Source organism: Vulpes lagopus, chromosome 6 (genome assembly GCF_018345385.1).
Source record: "Vulpes lagopus strain Blue_001 chromosome 6, ASM1834538v1, whole genome shotgun sequence".
In the NCBI taxonomy this organism is placed as follows: domain Eukaryota; kingdom Metazoa; phylum Chordata; class Mammalia; order Carnivora; family Canidae; genus Vulpes; species Vulpes lagopus.
The window spans coordinates 28,402,175-28,425,362 of record NC_054829.1 but is presented as its reverse complement, the minus strand read 5'-3'; the positions used below and the strand labels follow the sequence as shown (position 1 = coordinate 28,425,362).

General features: G+C 38.8%; 1 protein-coding gene across 20 annotated transcripts in view; it reads left to right on the top strand.

The window, feature by feature from the left end:
* The window catches only part of SIPA1L1 (signal induced proliferation associated 1 like 1), a 373,433-nt gene that overhangs the window by 88,464 nt on the left and 261,781 nt on the right, over positions 1 to 23,188 (top strand). The window lies entirely within an intron of this gene.

Below are 23,188 nucleotides of genomic sequence, written 5' to 3'. Positions count from 1 at the left end.
TTTGGTTTTGCTGAAGCAAAGACTTGGGGATTTTTCTTACCTGTTACTTCTTTAGAAGCAGAAGCAAATTGCCTAAGGAGTTGGCTCTTCTGGAGCACTACAGCCTACAAAGGATGGTCAAGGTTATCTGAGCATCTCCTGTAGTAAACCTTTGTGCAGAGCCTAAGGCTTCTTTTCCAAAGCCTGCTGAGTAATTGGAGCAGTGCTTTCAAAGTGGCTGGCTGTCTCTGATCTTCCTTGCATTTCAGTAAGAGGAACTGAAGAATGATGATCTCTGACGATGTTTTTAAAGTGTATTAGGACACTTTACTGGTAACATTTATTTGATCAAACTCAGCATTGTTCTTTAATAAAGTGAAATCTAGGAAGGATTTTTAAGTCTCCGTAATCTGTAGCCATTTGAAAAGCCCAAGTCTTTATTAGCAACAAATTAAAAACCTGTCTTTGAGAATGTAGCATCTGTGGAACCATCAAGAATTGCTTAGTGGTGGAGCAAGCAGCCTATAGACATGCCCCATGACTGTAGCTCGGGTGTTTTGTGGAGGAAGAGAAATCAGTGGCTGGCATTCAGTGCCCTCTGGTCTTCACTTTAGTCTTGGAAGTTGTTTTTCAAGTTAGACTTTTCCCCTCCAGAGTGCCTGTATACAATGGAAACATGTACCTTCTATGCAGTCCCTGTGTGCCTTACGGTATTTTAAACACTCTTAGGTAAGGATCAGGCTCCTAGTATGGCCGTTGTTAGCAGAAGCTGTAAGTTCTGGGATTACTGTGAGGCTAAGCTTGCTTAGCTTTTGTATTGTAGCAGCTAAACCGTGTCTTTTGAATTTTGTTCAGCCTTAATAACCTGAACCTGGGGCACTTAAAACATTCTGTTTAAGCGATTAAAACACTGTTTAATAGCGGTAATATCTGATGGTGCTAGATCGGTCTATCTGTCCGGTCAGGTGAGAGATTCTTCTCGTAAGCATTCTTACTAGCTCAGGTCTGCTCAGACAGACAAAGGAGGCTTCAGTTGGGCCATTTTCCAGACCTCTTGGTGACATAACTCTTTCTTGGCCTTCTAAATGTGCACTTCCTTTCTAAAGACTCTATCTCCACTTTAGGGATATCTGAATCAATTCCCTTCTTCAGAAGGAAACAAAAATCCAAAAAACCAAACCAAACCAAATGCACCCACAAAACCTTGTATTTTCTAGGCAGTCATATGTGGATTTTATTAAATCCATCATTCTTAAACATTTTTATTTATTTTTTGAGTAACATTATTCTAGAATACAGAAAGCATACTTTTCCTTCCCTTAAAAAGAATTGTATTGCTATTTTCTTTCAAAATCCTCAGTGAAAAACAGAGTGCTGTTAATTGATGATAATCTCTCACTGAATTATTTGCTTTCACACATTGAAACATTTGAATAGGGGATCCCTGGGTGGCGCAGTGGTTTGGCGCCTGCCTTTGGCCCAGGGCGCGATCCTGGAGACCCGGGGTCAAGTCCCACGTCGGGCTCCCGGTGCATGGAGCCTGCTTCTCCCTCTGCCTGTGTCTCTGCCTCTCTCTCTCTCTCTCTCTCTCTCTCTCTCACTGTGTGCCTATCATAAATAAATAAAATTTAAAAAAATATTAAAAAAAAAAGAAACATTTGAATAATTTTTCCCAAGTATTGTATTTTTGCTTTGGATTTTCCCTTGTATAGATAGTTATATGCTGGTAGGTGAGATGTTGTTTAAATTTTTCTCTTATTTCAATCTGATTATTGCATCCCATTCTTCTGCTTTTAATGGGAGAGTAGTTGAGGAAATTTTAAAAAGCTGTGCACTTCTTTCTTTTCCCGAAAATAAAATTTAAAAAGAACAACTGGTCACATTTACATAGACTAATAATTTGCTGACATGATATGCAAAGTAAAGACATACTTCTTACTGTTTTCACGGGAAGTCCCGGTCATTTAGTAAATATAAAAGGAAAAGAAAAAGAACACATGTTGGTGCATTCTCCTAGACTTTTTTTGGTATTGTATCAGGTAGTAGCAAGAAATCCAATAATCATAGTGCCTTACATCAGCCATCCACACAGTAGAATGACCATAGCAGATTCAGAGGTCAGCTGAAAAATGGAACCTCCTCCCTGGCTGTCCAGCCTCATGTCCAGTGATGTACCTCATCTCTTTCTTCTGCCTATAACCCTAATAAATCATGTCTTCTTTAAAACTGAAGGGAACGGATTCCTCATTAAAGGTAGTCCAGTGACAGGCAACAGATTAATTAATAAAGGACTTTGAATATAGTAACTTTTAGAAGGGATGAAGTCAGATGCTTCCCTTGAGCACACTTGTGAGGTTCTTTGGGTCAGCCTACCTTGAAATTTCCCAGTGGCACTGAGAGTACAAAAGGAAGACAGCTTTTTAGGATATAAATAGTGGATGGAATTTTATTAACTAAATGCTAACTATAATATAATATGAAAATACTAAAATCTTATAGTAGCGAAGGGATGCTTGCAGAGTTTTTCCTTTCATCTTTGGCCACAACTAATGGGAATGGGGCTCGGCATGCCTTGTGGTCACTTCAGAATTATTTCACTCTTCTTATTTATTATTCAGAGCCTTCTTTTTTGTTCTTAAAAAAGAAGATTCTGTGAAATCCTTTGGCCTAGCAGACATTTTTACCAGCCTATAGAACTGTGGCATCACTCCTTCACATTGACTGATAATATCATGCCCCTTTTCTCTGGAGTAGGGACAACTTACTCTCACTGAAGTTTTACCCCTTATGTTCTTCAAAACATAAGAGCACAACTGGCCCACATCAAATAAAGAGTTGCCTCTTTTAAACTCATTCTTATGACAAACAGAACAAATGCTAATAGGAATTGATTTAGGTTGTCTTTGGAAGAGTGCCTTATTTCTTAGTACCTGGTCCTTATTTTGGTCCTGGGTTTGTATGGCTATGATCTTGTATACTAATACCATGTTACCTAGTCAGTTCCTCAAACTATTTGTTTTCTAGTTGACTGTCTAATAAATGTAAAATGTGCTAATAGGAGTGGATTTGAGCAAATGTCTAAAGAAGAAAGAAAGAGAAGCAAGGACATGAACATTGAATGGATGTGGATTGACATCCGGGTAGGAATGGTGCAGATCTACCACTGCTTGCCTTAAAAAGTTGGGTCGGTGAAGGAATTTTGAAGACTTGGCTTCTGGGAACAGATCGCAGAGTGGAACTAGACATGAAACTTGTGGGGAGCTTGCCTCTGCTAGTTCTTTACAATATACCTTTTCTCAAAGGGTTTGGGAGACTGTTTGTGGTAGGAGTTTTATTTTACAACCTAGGCTTTATTTTAATGTTTGTCAATACTTGAGTGTTTTTCATATAAAAAGTTGTAAATATCTTCACAAGCATTTGAATGGCTTTCATCAAAACCATGTGTTCGAAATTAAGGCCATGGTGGGTGGAGTCTTCCATTTAGGGAAGTGCAGTCAGTATGCCATGTTTTGGGGGTTTTGCTGCACCCAGGAGATGCCTTTATTGTACCTTTTTGGAAATGATTTTTAATCAAGAGAATATAGAGGTGAATGCCCTAGGCTTGAAGAAAGCTATTGCTCCTGTCTGCACAAAACATGCCAAGGCCCCTAAAGAGTAGATGATAAAAAAAGACATGGGAAAGGTGTGGACATGTTGCCTTTCCACATGGCACCAGCCTCTTCAGAGGTAAGGATGTTCCCTGAACCATTGTTTGTCTCAGCTTATGGTTGGCTCTGTGTTCTTGCCATGATAGTGTCCTTAATAAAAACGCCCTCATGCACTGCTATTCTAGGTGAGTCTTCAGTAGGTTAAGTAATGAAATGGTTGCTGAAGAACTAATGGACTTTGATTTTTTTTCCCTCCTCAGAGAGTAAATTTTTTTTTTTAAGTCTATAACTTAATTCAGTAACTGGCCTTTTTCTGCCACTGACTGTTTTTCCCCCCAGTGAGTTGGAATACAAATGGCTTGAGAAATTGTAAGGTAACATTTGCTGGGTATTGTTCTATGTATAGGGACCTCTGGGTATGTCTTAGCCTTAAAGCTTTTGTAGTTACAAGAAGTAAGATATTCTACTTCAGTAGCCATTTGTCTCCCCTCTGGATTTATTAGTGGAGAAGTTAATTCAATTAAGTAAACAACTTAATGTATGTAGAGAGTTTTTTTTGGTTGATGTTGACCAGGCTAGAAGTACTAAAAAACCAAATGCTTCTTGTAATCAAGTTGTTTTTCTAGAGGAGAAGATAAGACATAATTAAAATTTGCCATTACAAATGACCAAATGTAATACGGCCTTTTGTGGAAATACAAGTACAATGCATTGAAGTGTCTATAGAGGGAGAAGTAAATCTATGGAGATGGTGTCATTGGAATTGAGCATTGAAAGATCCATCCATCCATTCTCTAAAAGGAAACATTTGTTTCTTTAGGTAACCGAAGTAATTCTTACTTATTGTATAGAATCTGGATGTTTCTAAAAGGTGCACAGATAAAAATAAATATCACCCAGTTCATACCAGGTCACTCAGTCCCCATCACTCAGAGGTAACTATCCCTGTTAACATTTTTGCTTTTTATTTGTGAAAAATTTTAGACATACACTGAAGTAGAAAGAAGCGCACAGTGAGGCCCCACATCCTCATCATCTAGCTTTAACAATTATAGACATTATGTCATGCTTGTTATATGCATCTTCTTTTGTGGGTTTTTTTTTAATTTCAAAGCTCTACTTAGATATTATATCATTTTACCTGTAAATATTTCAGTGAATATTTTTTAACAGATAGTGACTTTAAAAAAGTCACAATATCTTTACTCTTAACAAAATTAACAATTATTCTTTAATATTACTTACTAGCCAGTCCTGTAATCCCCAGTTCATGTTCAGTGTCTTCCATTCTTTCAAAATTTTGATTTCACAGTTAGTTTGTTAGACCCAGGATCCAAGCAGGTTAAATCCTGGCATTCGTCTCTTTTAAGTCTTTCTTGATCTAACATTTCCTTTCCCTTTCTCATGTAATTTATTGTAGAAGAAACTAGGTCATTTGTTGTTTAGGACTGCTAATATCTTAATAGTGTTCTTTTAGGTTTGTTCTACTCTGTGACCATGTGTATATTTTATTTATTTATTTTTTTAAAGATTTTTAAAAATTTATTTATCAGAGACAGAGAGAGAGACAGAAAGATGGGTAGGGGCAGAGGGAGAAGCAGGCTCCATTCAGGAAGCCTGATGTGGGACTCGATCCTGGGTCTCCAGGATGACGCCCTGGGCTGAAGGCGGTGCTAAATCGGTAAGCCACCGGGGCTGCCCACCATGTGTATATTTTATTTTATTTTATTTTTTAATTTTTTCAAAGATTTCTTTCTTTCTTTCTTTCTTTCTTTCTTTCTTTCTTTCTTTCTTTCTTTCTTTCTTTCTTTCTGATAGAGAGAGAGAGAGGCAGTGACACAGGAGGAAGGAGAAGCAGGCTCCATACCAGGAGCCTGATGTGGGACTCGATCCTGGAACTCCAGGATCGTGCCCTGGGCCAAAGGCAGGCGCCAAACCGCTGAGCCACCCAGGGATCCCACCTTGTGTAGATTTTAAAAGCAAAATTGAAATCCTGTGCATGCTGTTTTATTTATTTATTTTTTTTTAAATTTTTATTTATTTATGATAGTCACACAGAGAGAGAGAGAGAGGCAGAGACACAGGCAGAGGGAGAAGCAGGCTCCATGCACCGGGAGCCCGACGTGGGATTCGATCCCGGGTCTCCAGGATTGCGCCCTGGGCCAAAGGCAGGCGCCAAACCGCTGCGCCACCCAGGGATCCCTGCATGCTGTTTTAGAAGCTGTTTTTATACTTAGTGATATAAGGAGGACATTTTCCAGTTATTTACCCTTCCACAATTTTCTTTTTTTTTAAGATTTTATTTACTTAGCTTGAACAGGAGGGAGGGAGAGGGAGAAGTAGACTCCCTGCTGAGCATGGAGCCTGATGCGGGACTCCATCCCAGAACCCTGAGATCATAACTTGAGCCAAAGGCAGATGCTTAACCAACTCTGATGACCAGAGTCATTCAGGTGCCTTTACAATTTATTTTCTGTTAAGTCATGGCATTACAGTAACTAAAAATGAGAAAGATGCATTTGGTTATAGTTAAAGTATATCTTACTTACATTAGTGATCAGTATTATAACATCAAATTGCTCATTCCTTCCCTTCCTCCCTCCCTCTTCTAGTTCTTCCTTCCTTTCCTCCTTTTCCTCCCCCACCCCTTTTTAAAAGATTTTATTTATTCATGAGAGATACACAGAGAGAGGCAGAGACATAGGCAGAGGGTGAAGCAGGCTCCCTGGAGGGAGCCTGATGTGGTACTGGATCCCAGGGCCCTGGGATCATGACCTGAGCCAAAAGCAGATGCTCAACCACTGAGCCATGCAGGTGTCCCTTCTTCCTCCCTTCTTTTCTTCCCCACACAGCAGCTAGCTGTTATGGGTAGCTATAACATTGGTGATGCAGTTCCCGGAATCCAGAGTGCGTTTTATGTTCCATGAGCCATGTGGATAAAGGGTTGTGTAAAACCCAGGCTTATGGTATGCTGACAGTGTTGAAAATAGAGGAGTTTGAGGGTGTCCATCCAGCCCAGATTTTCTGGAGAGTCCATGAAAAGAAGGGGACCCTCATTATTGTTATTGTAAGCTGATCTTTATGAAAAAAGTTAAGTTTGCATTCTTACAAAGTGTAGGCCACTGGTGGGAAACCATTCCTAAGTAGTTAAAAGGGACCATGCCTGTTTTAGTTGAGATGTTAATGTAATGTTTTTATTTTAAAACATTTATTTATTTATTTTAGAGATAGAGAGAGGGAGGAAGAGAAGGGAGAGAATCTCAAGCAGACTGTCTGCTTAGCCCGGTGCAGAGCTTGATCTCAGGAGCCTGAGATCATGACCTGAGCTGAAATCAAGAGTCAGACACTTAACTGACTGAGCCACCCAGGCACCCCTTTTTCATCTTATTCTTTAATCCAAAGTCACCTAATAACCCTGTAAAGTCCTTGTCAGATGTTTTTAAGTTAATTTTACTAAGAGTAATAAATGAGTCTGCTTATAAGGTTTTCTCTGTACCACCCCCTTCCCGTTTCCGTATAGCTCTCCAAAGCTAAGTACTTTGTTGATGTGGGGTTTATATTTTCATTTCTAATGTGAATATTTGGTATTTTTTTGTTTCAAAACTTCATATAATTGGTATTGTATTGAATATCAGTAACTTCTTGTCATTCAGGTACATGCTTTGGAGATCTCTCTTCATATAAACCTAGTTCATCTTTTTCAATAGCTGCCTATTCTGTAGACTCATCAGGGGAATATAGCATGGTTTTTCTGCCATTCTCCTGATGCTGAATTCCTAGGTAGTTTTCAGTATTCCTGGTTACAAATCAGACTGCAGAAAATAGCCTTGTCCTTGGCTGTGTGCATGTGGGCATAGGTTTCTCTCTGCGGTTGTCAGGCCAGGGGATATTGTAATAGATACTCTCAAATTGTTCTACCAGAATGACTCCCATTAGAAGAGGGAGTTTATCTAGAGAAAGGTTCTCAAATTCCACATATTTATGTAGAGAAATGGGACAACACAGGAGCTAAATCTAAGAACTAACTTACGGTTTACAAATAAGTAGACCTTATTAACTTTTAATATTTGACTTTGAAATTTCTTTTTTTAAATTATTACTATTTTTTAAGTAGGCTCCATGCCCAGCATGGAGCCCAATGTGGGGCCTAAACTCATGACCCTGAGATCAAGACCTGAACTGAGATCAAGAGTTGGACACTTAATGGACTGAGCCACCCTAGCGCCCTGAAGTTTTCTTTTTTAAAAGACTAGTTTTATTTATTGGGTTAGATTTTGCTACCAGATGTGAATTTATTTCTATGTAAAGATTTCTGCAATTAAATGATTAACAAGTGAATTATTACAATGGCTACTGTGCTCTCACATGAAAATAACACTTAGTTTTAGAATCTGTGTACTGGGGGTGGAGCTGGGTGTGGGGATTGTATTAAGTGTCTGCGGTCTGCAAGGCCTTCTCAGTGAACCGCTAATCTGTGTTCTAATGGCTGAGGAATGTTTTGTGTCTCTGGCATCACCCCTGCCACATTATGGACACCACAGGCAGAGGGAATACATAATTAGATGAGGGCCTCCTCCAGGGGAGGGGTAGGCATGCTGCCTTGTCCTTAGGTTTCCTGTAAAGAACATTCTTCACAGTAAAGCATGTTTCCTTTGCATGGTTGTATGGCATGTCAGGGAAGACAGGCACAGTTCTTCATTCCTTCAATGTTGTAAGAAAAGAAGGTAATAATTGTTTTATCAGTTGATCATGTTCAGGAGCTCTGGATTTTGAAGTTGTCAGTCTTAAAATGCGACTTCTTTCTCCTGCAGTAGTATTCCTTTTAATTTCCAAAACCGTTTACATGAGGCCTCATGGAGCTTCTGAGCCTTGCACTTTGCATCTGTCAGATGGGGCTCATGAGCCACGGGCCTCACACGGCTGCAGGGATGCCAGGTGCCTGTGGGGCGTGCCTGGTAGGGAGTAGGCTCCCAGCTGCCTGGGCCAGAGAAGCCTTGTGGCCCCACCTTCTCCTGTCACAGATGAGGAGACAGACAGAGCTGGTTTCTCCCCCTTTGGTTTGTCCTAATGACTAAGATAACCTTTGCCACACACACATCAGGTCACCGTGCGGCTCTGCCTCTTGAGCAACCAGAGGGGCAGCTTTTACGCACAGCTTCTTTTTGCCTGGAATTCCCCTTTCTCCTCACCACCTGTCAGTCACCTTTCCCTCCTTTGAAATGCGTTCAAGTTCATTTCCTCAGGAAGGCATTGCTGGCTTATCCTACAGGTGGATATCATTTCATATCCTCACCCACTCAAGTATATCTTTCCCTGTGGAAATCTGAACTTATTTGTATGTTTCTTGGGAAAATTCTTCTCTGTTCCTAAATTATTTATAAACCTTACACCATAAAATGCTGATTGTTCAGGGAAAAAGAACTATAGAAGAAAACCATACTTATTAGTGGCACAATGTTATTTCTATGTATTGAAATGGAGAATGTCACATAGAGGTGAAGTCTCTATGTTAGTTCCTAATCCCCTTTCAAGCCAGTAGGTGAAGGTTGAGGCTTATGTTAAATAAATTAGAAAAAACAAAACAAAACCCAGCAACTATCTACTGATAGTTCATTTATCTTTGCATGTGGATGAATATGTCTGCAACTTTCCCTAACATTCTCTTTTTTCCTTGCTATGAAAAGTGGTGAGCAAAATAAAAATATCAAGTAGCAGTATACACTCTTAAAGATAACTCACAGAAGTTATATGTAGACTAACTAGTACATGAAAGATCTACGAAAGCCAAATTCGAAGCTTATGTAATCCTAAACATGAATGAACAATTGAGTGGATGTTTCACTTACAGCATACACAATTTAATTTCAACACAGAATTCAGTAAATCTTTCCTTATTCACTTGAGAACACATATGTATGCCTTCAGTTTGTAAACAAATGTTTTTTTTGTGTGTGTGTGTGTGCTGGGTCACTCCGGAAATAGGAAGGAAACATTACAGGTGGCTCCTTCCCCAGTATATACAGGCAAATGCCTGTTTTGATGGTGTGTTTGTATGAAAGGACTCCAAGGTCTTCGTTTATATTCGGGATGTAAGGAAAAGAGACGTAATCAACTTTTAGACCTAGAAGGAGCCTTAGCTACTCTGTGTTTTATAAATGGAAAATGAGTATTTACAGAGATCAGAAGCTTTGCCCAAGTTATATTACTTCATGGTGTTGGTCCTAGGCTCAGATGTGAGTTTGTGGAGATGGATGGTGCTCTGAGGAGAAACTCAGTACTATTTCTTTGCCCATTCAGGGACCTCTGTATTCTATGGGACCTATGTTATCTATCTTTTGCATTTTGAATATTTAGAAAATTAGGTATTGATGGGACTTGAAGCCAGAATTTCTTCAGACATTCTTAAGCATGCTACCTACAAGTTTTTTCCTGAGGAGGCATCATAGAAAACCAAAAATTAGAGTTTTATCATTGTCTTAAATTGCAAAATAAGTAATTTTCCTTGAAAAGTATTTTTTTTAAAGATTTTATTTATTCATGAAAGATACACAGAGATAGAGAGAGAGAGAGAAAGAGGAACAGACACAGGCAGAGGGAGAAGCAGGCTCCATGCAGGGAGCCCAATGTGGGACTCGATCCCGGGTCTCCAGGATCACATTCTGGGCTGAAGGCAGTGCCAAACCACTGAGCCACCTGGGCTGCCCGAAAAGTATTTTAAGTAAAACATTTTTGAAAATGTAAGGGAGCATCAGAATTTCACCTTTTCAAGAGTTGATTTGAATTTTCCCTAACTTTACTCCAGAGACTGTCTTATTTGTCCTTCTATTCCCTACAGCTCCCGGCACAGAGCTGTATTTGCCTCTGTTTTCCTACCCCCATCTTTGGTGAAAATTACTTACCTTTCTTTTCTCTTCTGTGTCATTGTGAACTAAGGACCAAAGGAAACCCCTACAAGGATTGTTTGGCTGTTTGAAATACAAAATTTCTTACTAATCAAAACTTGGGTCACTGACCCAGAACATATGAATTTTGACTTTCATTTGTTGAACCTTTATCACATGGCAAATATTCTCCAGATTCTTTAAGTACAGAGATGAGTTGTCATGGCCCCTATGTTGGGGACCAAAAATCTGGTAGGTGAAGCAGGTGGGTATTTAGGTGCAATAATTGGAGTATTAGAAGTGTTGAAGCCATGTATCTACTCTTGATGTTTCTCTTTAGCAGTATATAGAAGGACATGAATACCATGGATGATAATAAATTTAATCACAAAATTGCTTTTTTTTAAATTAAACTTTATGTCTTAAATAGCTAATACATTCCTATAGAGTAAAATCTAAAAGGTTATATATAGTGAACCTAAATGGTATAGATTTTATTCAGATTTCATGAGTATTTCTACTAATGCCCTTTTTCCAGGATCCAGTCTAGAAATGTCATATTGCATTTAGTATGTATGCATTTTAAAGTTTATTTTTACACAAATTGCAGTATATACCACACTATGTTTTCATTCTGTTCCATTCCAGTTTATGGTTGTACTTTATTATCCAATTTCTTATTGATGGACTTTAAGTTGTTTCTAATCTTTCAATTTTGTTAACAATGCCTCGGTGGCTGTCTTTGAACTTGAATGTGTTCAGGTTTATATAGAAGCAATTCCAGATTCAAGTATATGTATCTTTCTGTCTGGGATAAATATTGCCAAACTGCCCTCCATAGGCGTTGAACAAGTTTACACTCCCATCACCAATGTATACCTTTCTCCTTCCTCCTGCCAGTAGTGTGTGATTAAACCTTTTAATCTTTGCCAATTTCATAACTGAAAAAGGGAATCTTTTTGTCATTTTCCTTTGCATTTCTCATTATAAATGAGCTTATATGTACTGTTGTGTGTTTAAGAGCAATTTCTCTTCCTGTGAATTGACTTTTGTGATTCTTTGTCCATTTATCTGAGATAAGCTCTTTGTATAAAAAGAGAAATTATCCCACTGGGTGTGTATTTTGCCATTTATGTTAACTTGAGATGTATACATTTATTATGTTTCGATAATCAAATTTATATTTTGCTTTATGGAATTTGGGTTTCATGTCCTTCTTAAAAAGGTCTTATGCTCTCTCCAGGAGTGTAAAAACTGTCTCCTGCTTTCCTTTCATATGTATATATATTTTAATGTTTAAATTGTTTTGACCAATTTGAAATTTTTTTTGGTGTGAATTGGTATCCCATTCTCTTTTCCATGTGGCTGTATAGTTGTGCCAAAACCATTATAGAGTAATTTATTTTTTTCTGCATGGATTTAAATGTCACATTTTTATCTTTTAGCAATACGCTCTCCAAAGCATTTTTAGAATTTTTATTTTATCTTTTGGTTTGATGGTCTATTCATGAACCAATTTCACGCCTTTAAAATTATTATGTATTTATAACATGTTTAACTAGGCAAGTATTAAACCTTGGTCTCTTTTATTATTATTCTTTTTTGTAATTACTCTCATTATTTTTGCTGATTTATTTTTCTGTATGAACTTGACACTTAGATTCTGAATTTCCAAAAGAATATCCTGTTAATCTTAGTGGGATTGTGATACATTTCCGTATTAATTTAGATTTTTTTTTGTTAAAGCATTGATCTTCTGGGAATTTGCTTTGTATGGCTCAAATATTTCTCATCTGTTTTTTTTTTAATATAAAAATATTTGATTTTAAAGAGATTTATCACTGGTAATATAAAGGGCAGTCTTTCATAATTGTACTTTCCTATCCTAATAAAGTTTATTGTTTCCATAGCTCACCTTCTATTTCCTCTCAGTTTTTGGTAATGCTGAGTCATGTTTTTGGATCTTTATTTTATTACTTTATATTCTGTTATTAGCACGGTGCCATGAATCCAGTAGGTAAATGTTTAAAGAACTCACCCATACTGCAGTGGGACCCTCACTAGAAAGTGGCTTGGGAGTATCTGTTAAGATTTAGCATGTGTGCCTGCATATGCTGTAGCCCTGCAGGTGCGTTACTCAGCATCTTCCTTAATGATAGCATGTGTGTCTCATTGGTGAGGCGTGGACTCCAAGGGCAATGACAGGTGCTCCTTCTGTAGCACTTCCTATCACCCTCATTGTCTCCTTTTTTTCAGCCATTAAATTCTGTTGAAGATGTGAAATCTTACAGAAAAGATTCATAGCCCACGCTGAGCACGTTTGATTCTCTACCTTTTTAACTCAAAAAAAAAAAAAAAATCTCTTCAACATAGTAATCCTTTAGATGTCAGAATCAGCTGAATATTTTTTTCCTCCCAATATTTATGCTTAAATCATCACCTACATCTTCCTCAATTTTGATCATTCTACTTTTCCTTGTTGAAAATCACCGGGTATGATTTTCATATCATCTAAGCCAATCACCGTCATGAGCCATGGTTCCTGATCGCAGTGCCCTTGGTGAATATGTTGAGTACAGAAATACTGTCAGTTCCTATGTGTGGCTTTCCTCCTCCTGTTCCCACTCCTGCTCGTTCAGCATAAGGAATCCTATTCTCAAAGATAAGGTGGTCTCAACACACTTCAGTGCCCCTTTATCTGCTCTTCATTCCTTTTGGGAGTATAGCCTCTTCGTCCCCAGTTCTCGATCTCAAATATTCACCCTGTGTCTTTGAAATCTTTATTTCTATACCAGAGGATTTCTTCATTCAGCAAACATTTATGCACACTGTGATCGGGGAACATGATTGCTTTAGTACCCAGTAGACCTGAACCAAGATTGCATCAGAAAACAGGAAATTGTTTTGTGCAGAGTCCTAGGAAAATAGCCCCTTCATTGTCTCAGCCACACATTAAAAGGAGAAAGGAGAGAACCATCTGGTAGCCTGGGAATTAAGGGCAGCAGGGAGATAGAATGGGAGTGTTTAAGGCACACTGGATGGGTGCCTGGGGCCTGGGTCATGCTCCCATGTGCTTCTGTCTACAGCATGCCTGCCTCCCTCTTGGATGAATTGGAAAGCCGTGGGCTGGTTACTATGGGAATTGATGGGTGCTGCTGGCAGTGAGAGAAGGAAAGTTCTTGGAACTGATACAAAAATCCTAGGAGAGCAGGGTTTTCCCTCCTCTGGTTCCCTGCCTACTGTTCTTGGATTGGATGAGCGAACTTGATTTTAGCTTGGGGAGACCATTTCCAATAGCTCACCTCTGGCATCCTGAGAGGAGGTTAGGGGTGAGGGGGAAGGTCTTCTCTCAGGCAGACTTCATGGAGGACAGGGCAACAACACAAAGGATCACTAGTTTGCCCAATGACAAATTTCTGTTTTTGCAGTTGGCTCCTCATGCTTTAGTGAGCTCAGAATGAAATTCAAGCTTCTGTTTCTTTTTACACTGTCAGGGAATATGCCACAGACAAGGAGAGGGGAAGTCAATATTTAATTCTGGAATCACAACGTTCCCCCCTTCTTCACTGCCATTACCCCTTACCAAAGTAGGGCTGGGGGTGCGCATTCAGTGTTTGTTACTGGTTTGCTGATTCTGAAATGTCAGAAATAGAAAACAGATGTTTTAATGAAGTGATACCCACAGTGGAAAATAGTGAATTCAAAATATATTTTATAAGTTAACTTTTATTAATTTGATTAATTAGTAATTGAAAAAAGCTCTACCATTGTTGTGCTGGTTTATTTTTATAACTACTCATGAAAATGGAATGTAAAGCATTAACCTGTTTCTCCAAGAAAAGTATTTGGCTTGAGGAGAGAAGAATATTAAAGTACCATGAACATTACACAGTTCAAAAGGACAGAGAGAGTTTTCCTCCCCGATCTTTTTGTTCCGGTTCATTTTTCTGCTGTTTCTGACTCTTTTTACCACTAATGAAAACCTCATTCAGAGAATAGCTTTTCTTTTGATTCTGAGAGATTTTGTTGAATTCCTCCTATAGATGTAAGAGTGCTGTCTAAATCTATTCAGAACTTGACTTTGGGGTCTTAGAGGTGATGAATCACTTGGCAGAGCAACCATGTGATGTTGAGTTACCTCGTGATTCGGATGATTTTGTTCTAGAAGCTTTAACACTCCTTTTTAATTCATTTAATTCCCTTTTCTGTGGTAGGGAAGAGGGGCTGGATAGGAAGGCCAATCACATACAGGCCTTGTTCTCCTTGTGCTTCAGGTCAGGGAGGTAAGATGATTAAAAAAAAACAAAAAACAAAACGTACAAGGAAGTACATGTGGTGCGTTGTGTTAGAGATGAATTGATGAGGTGTGGTGGTGGCTCCAAAGTTAAATGCCCTTCCTGGGGAAGCCCCAGAAGCCTTCCTGGAGGCTACCCTGTCAAGTGCTGGCACAGCTCCAACGCTAGTATTTAAATAAGTCACAAGTATAATTATTTGAATTGGATCTGAAAGAATAAGCTGGATTTCAACAGATGTTTTCCCTTGTTTCTCAGCCTCAGGATCTCTCAGTGTCCTGATTTTTTGCGTGTGCTTTGCTTTATACCTATGAAGCACTTCCCATCTAAAAATACTTCTTTCTAGCATATGTATTTATCAGGGTGCTGAACAGTCTAGACTTGGGCTATAAATGTGCCACTGAATGGAAGAGACAGGTAATACTGTGACAGAGAGGAGCACAGGGTGTGGTCGGAGCCCACTCAGGCTGAGGATGGGGTGTTGGGGTGTCGGGGCCTAAGGCATGGGAGTCAGAGCTGTGCAGTGGCTTCTTGACCCTTGTCATTCCGCCAGGAAATGGATGGAGCTCCTCCCAGTTGACCAGTGGGAAAGCTGAGGCTTGTGGTATGTCAGGTTCTTTTCCATGGTCCATCAGTCTGCAGTTGTCAGCAAGGAGATTTGAACACATGGCAAAAATGTTGCCCAGAAACCCCCAACCCTTGCTGAGTAGTTATTGTAACCACTATATTGTTCAGATTGAGGCTAGTGAGCAAGTCCTTGCTCAAGGCCTATCTTGTCATGGCAGAGTCGAGATTTCAAGTGATTTTTTTTCCCCCCAAAGCACATACCTTTCCATGTAGAGAGCCTACCTTGGAGAATTTCGGCCTGGAGGGACACACACAGGCTGGAGAAGTGGCAGCCCTTCTGCTAGGCACAATAGGGTGGATGTAATTTGTAATTGATAAGGAGACACTTTATCAGTGGGCACTTAGTGCAGAGGGAATACATGAAAGAAGACGTGGAAAAAGTAAAGTGACAGGTGTGTTCAGGTATGAGAGTATGAGAGGACAGTTCACAGGTTGCCTGGAGTGATGGCTCTGTGGCGTGGGTAGGGGGAAATGTGTTGAAAAATCAGTTTGAAAACTCAACTCGTCTTAGACCTGGAGTGCCTCCTTAAAGAATTTGTATCCTTTTTATCTGATTATGGAGAAACCCTTGATGGTTTGGGGCGGGTGAAGGTGGCCAATAGGGAATCTTTTTCATACTGACTTTGAGTTTTAGAACTTTTATTGATATCTTTGAAATTGCTTCTAAATCTTTTAAAAGATAGGGGAAGGAAAGTTAAGATTCAGTAGGAAAAAAAACAAGGTTTACTGTCTAGGAAAGATCATGAAACCTAGTTGTTTTATGGACTATAATTCTGCTTATATGAATTTTCACAGTCTTATCAGCTTGGTGAGTTCATGGCTGTGAGATGCTTGGAAACACAGTATTGGTATAAATCTAATTGAATAGTGGTACTTCTTATTTGACTTATTTTATATATACAGCCACTAAGTAGTCTACCACAGATGGAGGTTATTTATGGGTCTCTTTCTGATCCAAGGTCTTGCAGAGGGACTTTTCCCCGTGGGATAGGCTGGTAAGCGTTTAGACAGGGGTTCTGTGTGGCCTTCCTGGCCTGGCTTCCTTAGTCCCAGGAAAGAGTCCAGGAAAGAGCCAACTCTGGTCAGACCTCCGGTGGCCACTGTCCTTGTGTTATTGGCCAGAAAAGAATTCTGCTTGAACTTTTGGCCATCTAGATTATTTATAAAAATACAGTCACCGTACCGGTTTTTGGAAAGGATTATAATTTTATCCCCCTTAATAAAAAATTTCTCATTTATTGGTATCATTGTAAGGAGAATATTTGTTCAGCACAAATGAGAACTGATGATGAAGCACATTTTCTCTTTGAGCCCAGGGGTGGTGGCAGGCACAGGAAGGTAGTCTGTACAAGTTTTGCAGTCAGGTGCTGTGTTTGTCTTATTCCTCATTGTCTCTCCTCTGCTGAGTATACTGTGGAGAACACAGTAAGTACTACATACATGCTTATGGGGGGAAAGTTGTGTGAATCTTGGGTAATTGTTCCTACGGAGTAGCTATTGTCATTGATGGAAAAACTGCTTAATTAAAATTGCTTAATTCAGCTCCCTTTCCTGGTACTAGAGGTTTTGTTCAAGTAAAGATTTTAAAATACTTTTTGATATGTTGCTTCAAAATGTTAATAACACTTTAAAATTCTTTTAAGATGAAATAACCAAGTGGAACAGGAATAACTAAAAATACATACAGTGTGACTGACATGCTGTCCCATTCTCTTTAGAAAGGGTCACTCACTATAAATTAATGTATCTCCTTTCTAGCCAAGATTTCACTTTACTTGACTCAAAGCCGACAGTATAGATTCAAGTACAGGGTTTGCCAAAGCATGGAACAGTGATAATTTTTTTTTTGTCTGTGGCAACTTGGAATTTATTTTTGTAATTCTGATAATTATGAAAAAATGTTATTTTGTTAACATTTAATGGAAAGTTGAAATAAATGTGTGTTAATATTAAATATGACTTGTTTTCTGATAGAGTGATAGCAAAATATGAGGAAAAGGTGACTTTGAAGATTAGATCATCCTAATAGAGCCTATGTTTCTATGACTCCCTTTATTTTCTTCTAGATAATATAGCATCGTAATATGGCATGTTGCATGCTGAGGTGATTGTTGGAATATCCTTTGGATATCATTCATTTATCTCCCTGCCTGTTTACAGTAGTAGATGGGAGATAAATTATATCCTTATAGGTCTTAAGTTTAAAAAGTTCTGAGATTTGATTTTTATATTATAAGAAATTTCACAGTGGTCATTCTGTCTCTGAATATATTTAGACTTTCATAATTCTATTTTGTAATTTTGTAACTCAGTGTCTAGTGTGAAGGAGGTAATTGATGCATTATACATAAGGCCTTAGTGGTATTCTGGGTACTGTCTGCTGTATTTAATATTCCTTTTTTTTTTTTAGGTTGATTTTATTTATTTTAGAGAGAGAGTGAGCGAGCATGTGATTTGGGGTGAGGAGCAGAGAGAGAGAGAATCTTCATGCAGATTCCCTGCTGAGCATGGAGCTCTATCTCTGAGTGGTGGCAGGGGTGGGGGGGGGGGGGGCGTGGGGCTCTATCTCATGACTCCTGAGATCATGACCTGAGCTGAAATCAAGAGTCAGACACAGAACCAACTGAGCCACCCAGGCATCCCTATTTTTAATATTTTTTTGTAAGGACATTATCTTTTAGGCTAATACCAGTTTTGAAAACTGTCAGGACACCTGGCTGGCTCAGAGGTTGAGTGTCTGCCTTTGGCTCAGGGCGTGATCCTAGGATCTGGGATTGAGTCCCACGTTGGGCTCCTTGCGGTGGGGAGCCTGCTTCTCCCTCTGCCTATATCGCAGCCTCATTCTGTGTCTCTCATAAATAAATAAATAAAATCTTAAAAAAAAAAAAAAAGCTGGTCAAATTTAATCACTGGTAAGAAATTTTGTCTTTTTATACTTGATACAGTTTCTTGTAATCCTTTTGATGGGGTTTTGAATGAGTAAAGATGAATTGATTTTCAAACAAGCCACATGTCAAATTGAAGCAGAGGATTTGCCGATATTTAATATACTTGAGATGATTTATGTAACAGAATCCTTGGAAAACCAACAAATATACTTGCAGGAGCCCTTCCTGGCACTCTCTGCTAAGACTCCATGATTTTTCCTGATGGTTACAGTTATGCTAAGCAAGTTAAGTAGAATTATTTCTATGTAGAATTTAGATTTTTAAGACCAAATGGAGCTCAGAATATTAAGTGGCTCATATGTACAGCTGTAGTTATAGTTGCAGCAACCCTTGTCTTAGAGAAGAAGGGTGGTCAAGAGAGACCACTTCCATGCAGTGGTACCACACTGTCCCAGTGATGACTCACTCTTGTCCTCCTGCTGCAGAAAATAACTTGCACCAGCCCCTCCACCCCCCCACCCCATGAGTTCTATGAGTCTGTCTCTTGGCACCTGGCTAGGTGGGAGGAAGGAGAAGAGCCTCGAGTTACACATTTTATCTTTTGGACCCACAGTAGATAAATAACACGTGAAATCCAGCCAGTCTTGGACATGTTTTCCTTTAGTTATCAGTTCCTGTCCAGGGAATCCTATTATAGTCATTAAAACAAAACGGAACAATACATTTTTGAAGGATAGTTGTCAGTAGTGTTAACAAAGTTCTGTTTTTTTGTGTGTGTTCAGGTACTCTAAACTGGGGCTCTAGTTTCTGGGTGTACTTCACCAGGTGCATTAGAGACAGAGCCAGGTTAATTCATGTTTCTGAAAGTAATACTCACAGGCTCCTGTTAGGTGCCCAGAGCCTTTACAAATCGTGGGGAACTGTAGCCCTTCCCAGCCTTCTGTGGACACAAAGAATGACTCCATTTACTTCAATGGGACTATATAAAATTCTGAATCAAATTAGAATTCATTCTGAAATATGCCATTTAGTACTTTTCCTTGGGGTTATAGTAGAATGTTTTGAAATCAGAGCAACTTCAGAAGACACAGATTTAAAGAAATTCCCAGATTCTCTTGACTTGTAGTTCTTAGGACAGGGAAAGAAGATGCCCTTAGCTTCTCAGTGCCTGGAATGACTTGTTCCGTTGTTCCCAGGTTAGTATTTCTTTTGCTCATCCTGGGATGTCAGGAGACGTGTTGTTTTTGTTTTTGTTTTGTTTTGTTTGTTTGTTTGGTTTTTTTTTTTGCACTTTGCCCATGTACTTTGCCAGGCTGTGAGAAACCAGGCTGACCTCTTTTCCTCTGGTTCCTGGAGAAGGGTATTGACATTAGGCATTATTGAGCTAGAGTCAGGAGGTGTGTGCTGCCCACTCCTTGGTCGTGACTCTAGACTTTACCCCCACGTACTGTTGAGTTACAGATCTTGGATAATGTGAGGGGATGGTGAATGATCCTTTAGCTTCGGGAGATTTTGAAGGAAGTGATGACGATGTGGTCCTTGCTGCTAAAGCCTGGAATGGGGAGCTGCCTGAGCTTGTTCTGTGCCCATTAGAGCTAGTTCCTAAACATGGCGACACCTCCACCCAAGGGCCGATTGGTTGGCCAGAGTTAGAAGGCTGAGTGAAAGCTAGTAGATACCAAATTTAAGTGTAAAATATCTGTGATGGGTTAAAAATGAGCTCATATTCTACTCGGGGAGAGAAAACTTGTTCATATGAGATGATTATAGTTAATGGAATGCAACATACTATCTCATTGCTTCATGGACAGTTTTATTTATCCCAAGGTTAGAAAGAAAATCCATGTACCAGGCTGAAAATATGAGCAGGAACTTCTGTTGACTTCTGATGTCTGAAGGTGACGGGTGGCGGGTTGGGGGGTAGATAGAGAAACTCTGTTCATTAAGAAGTGTAAGCTCCTCCGTCTTCCCTGATCCATAGAGGATCCTCAGTTGTCTGGCACTTTGATGAGAGTCTAGGATTAGAATCAAGGTAAAATTTTCCCCCTTAGGCGAAAATATTTGTTGATTGTTGTCTACCCTATATATTAAGAAAGATAAACAGCTTTCCCCTATCTCTTGTTTTCTTGAAATGAGAGAAGTTATCAGCCTGAAGCTGAAGCTGAATCCTGTTTATCTATACTGATTACTGTTTCTTTCTTGGGAAATCTGTTCTAAAACCAAATTAGGTTTTAGCCTGGCCGAATCTGTCCATACTGTGACATGTACACATGAACTGTGAATGGGAGAGACTGGACAGTTTCTCTCTGATTGATTGTGCTGGTGGTTAATCAACTGAATGCAATTGTGCTATATGGAGATACGTATTTGATACTAATATTAGTAAAGTTACCTCTTACTGAAATGTAAAACGCTGATGAGTGTAAAAATCTCTTATATTCGTTGATTGTAACAGTTGGATGACAGATATTTCTTATCCGAATTTCTTTTGCAAAATACATTTCCCCTTCCAGTTACTGTAGTTTTTGTGCCAAACAAAATAAGTAAAATAGATATCAGATAATTTACCAGAATTTTCAGTTGAAATCATACAGTTTTCTTGCCTTTTTGTCTATTTTAAAGACTTCCTTTTTGTTAACTAGGTAAGTAATAGGTGCTAATTTTAGATAATTTGGAAAATAGAATGGGACCAAAAGGAAATCCTCATTTATATTCTTATGTTTTCTTAATTAAAATTATTAAAATACTCAGACTGTATCTGAAAGCGCATTTGTCAATTAATGAGCTGAGTAGATCCTACAGATAGAGATTGCATGTATTTAGAAAATTTCACAGGACTGGAGTATCTGGTGTCTGTGAGCTTACAAAATTGAACACAAGATTAAAATAGTGCCAGAAGCTTTTGTGTATGTGTGTTTGAAGTTGTGGAAGCCTGAATTGGAAACTTCACCTTCTATTAACTTTTACAATTAGTATTGTAGTGAGAGGACTTTTCGTAAGACATAGTAAAATAAAGAATTAAGTTTGAAAATCTCTTTATTCAGATGTTCACAGCTGAAATAAAATGCAGCTTAGATCTGCATGGTGTTGCCTTGTGGTGCCCCAAACCAGCCTGTGGTTGATGCAGTCAGGTTTCTTAGCACTTGGGGATTGCCTTTAAAACTGATGTTAAAAAAAAAAAAAAATGATGTCCAGTACCTGGCTCAAAGTTCTGATTATTCTGTCAGTGGAAGGCTCCAGGTATGTTATTTGGTGTCATTAGGTAGTGGAGAGTTTACCATGCTTTTTATGTATCTGTCGTGAGATTTTAAAAAAGCATACTTGTGATGTTCTTTGTTGTTAGAGTGATGTCTAGAATATTCATTTTATGCCCATAGTTACTTACGGCTCATTGAGAAAGTTCATTTTTTTTCTAAGATGTGTTGAAGTCCTCTGGCCAGTGATAGAGTATGGCGTTAACTTTGCGTCCTATGGCTAAAGATGCTTTCTTGTGGCCCCAGGACAGCCCTATGAGGAGGAGGATGGTGCAGGTGGTCTTATCTCATTTTATACATGAGGAAGCTGAAGGAACTTGTATAATGCCCTTTAACTATGAATGGCAACTCTGATTCTTCTTTCTTGTAGAGCTCTTCCTTTTTTTCTTGGTTGCCTTTCCATTGATAATAACACCAACCACACTGATGATAATAATAATAATAATAATAATAGCTGATTTTTATCAATCAATTGCTACATGCTGGGCAGTGTTCTCTGTGTTTTTACATGTATTGACTCACCTCACTGCCATAGAGTAGTTGTTACCTTCTTTTTGGAGACAAACTGAGGCAGAGAGAGGATAAGGAATTTGTCCAACATTTGTAACACTTAGGTGATAGAGTAATTATTGCAAATGTCAAATGAAAATATGTGAAATTCTAAGCTGGTTCTAAACTCTCAGTAAATGATAGTAGTTATTATGATTATAGCATACATCCATTGATAATTTCTTACTGATATGTCTTCATCCTCATTAGCTATTGAGTTCATTGAGTGTAGTGGATGTGTCTTGCTGGCTGCTATAGCCCCAGGGTATGGTCCAAACTTAGTACCTTGTTGATATTCCTGCCGAGTGATCCTTCGAATATATGGTGTGACTGTACTCTGGGGTTTAGGATTTGATATTAGTTTTGCTCTCTGTCATCTGGTTGATCAGCTGGTTAATCAAGTCTTCATGCTTAATCTTAATCTGCATTGATTGGTGATACATTGAACCCATAGGGGCTAATACTCTGACCACTTTATTCCTTGTCTTCTATTGCACTAGGGGCATGACCCTCTGGGACTGGTTATGTTCTGAGGCATTGATACACTTGAAATGGCCTTTGTGCTAACTCTAGCCACTGGGATTCTGTATTTTGAAGAGCTGCTGGACATTTAAAACAAGTATAACATGAATTTTCTAGTTTAGATGAGGAGAAATTTCCAAAATTGGCTGAAAGAAGTGGAATTCGGGGAAGCTGAAAATGTTTTTTGAATTAGGATATTCTTTTTCCTTTGAACTGTAGCCAAGAGACTCTTCATAATAGCCTCCATTTAAAATCCAATTGTTAAAAAAAAAAAAAAAGTGACAACACATTGTGGCTGTTTACTCTCTTAGTTTTGTTTTGTTTGATGTTAGGATGGGAGAACAGGCCAGTATTATCAGTGGGGTATTTATTTACTCTTTGAGTCAGCCTATTCCAAAGTAGGAGTGTTTCTGGTTGAGTCAAGACTGAGTAACTTTCTTGGTGGTTGAAGCCAAAGGGACACCAAGAAAGCTGCTGCTGTTTTAATCCGAGGGTTTGATCTTTGGTTTGTTAAAGCCCTGTTCTTAATAAGCAAGATACAAATTTGAA